General features: G+C 58.0%; 1 non-coding gene across 1 annotated transcript; it reads right to left on the minus strand.

Moving 5' to 3' along the window:
• Window positions 1–102, minus strand: Tc00.1047053472523.10. Its single transcript, XR_008254832.1, has one exon. It is a non-coding gene; the product is annotated as a 5S ribosomal RNA (M5) (ribosomal RNA).
• Window positions 103–793: the final 691 nt, after the last annotated feature.

Below are 793 nucleotides of genomic sequence, written 5' to 3' on the forward strand. Positions count from 1 at the left end.
CCATACTTGGCCGAGTGCACCACATCCCGTCCGATTTGTGAAGTTAAGCGGCCACAGGCCTCGTTAGTACGGCGATCAGTGATGGCGCTGGAACCCGGGGTGCCGTACCCTTCCCACTATTTTTTTTTTTTTCCGCCACCGCGCGCCGCCAGTCGCTTCTTCACCGCGCCGGGGCGGGCGGTGGGTGGGCTCTCCGAGCGCGCGGGCGCCGCAGCAAAAAAGAAAAATTACTGACGCAGTTTCCGCGCCACATGTGGGGAAGCGAGGCGTCCGGAGGCTTCATGGCAAAATCCGGAAAAGGGCCTGCGGAGCTTCATTTTTAAATTTGTTCTTGCCTTTTTTCCTACCGTTTTTTTTTCTATTTTCATCATCTCCCGCGGCTCTTCCGTGGCTTGCCTGTCGCCGGCGGGCGGGCGGCTGCGCATCGCGTGGCGCGTCGCCGGGTACGACCATACTTGGCCGAGTGCACCACATCCACGCACTCCGAGGAAGGGCGCTAGATGCTTATTTTCCTTCTCGCGAAAACCGCAAGACCCTGGCACTAGGTTGAGGTGGCCGGCATCATCAGGTAGAAAAATCATTATAATTGTTTTTGCTTTCGCGATGCCGCCTGTCGCTTCTTCACCGGGCCGGGGCGGGCGGTGGGTGGGCTCTCCGAGCGCGCGGGCGCCGCAGCAAAAAAGAAAAATTACTGACGCAGTTTCCGCGCCACATGTGGGGAAGCGAGGCGTCCGGAGGCTTCATGGCAAAATCCGGAAAAGGGCCTGCGGAGCTTCATTTTTAAATTTGTTCT

Source organism: Trypanosoma cruzi, assembly GCF_000209065.1.
Source record: "Trypanosoma cruzi strain CL Brener chromosome Unknown tcruzi_1047053472523, whole genome shotgun sequence".
Lineage (NCBI taxonomy): Eukaryota > Euglenozoa > Kinetoplastea > Trypanosomatida > Trypanosomatidae > Trypanosoma > Trypanosoma cruzi.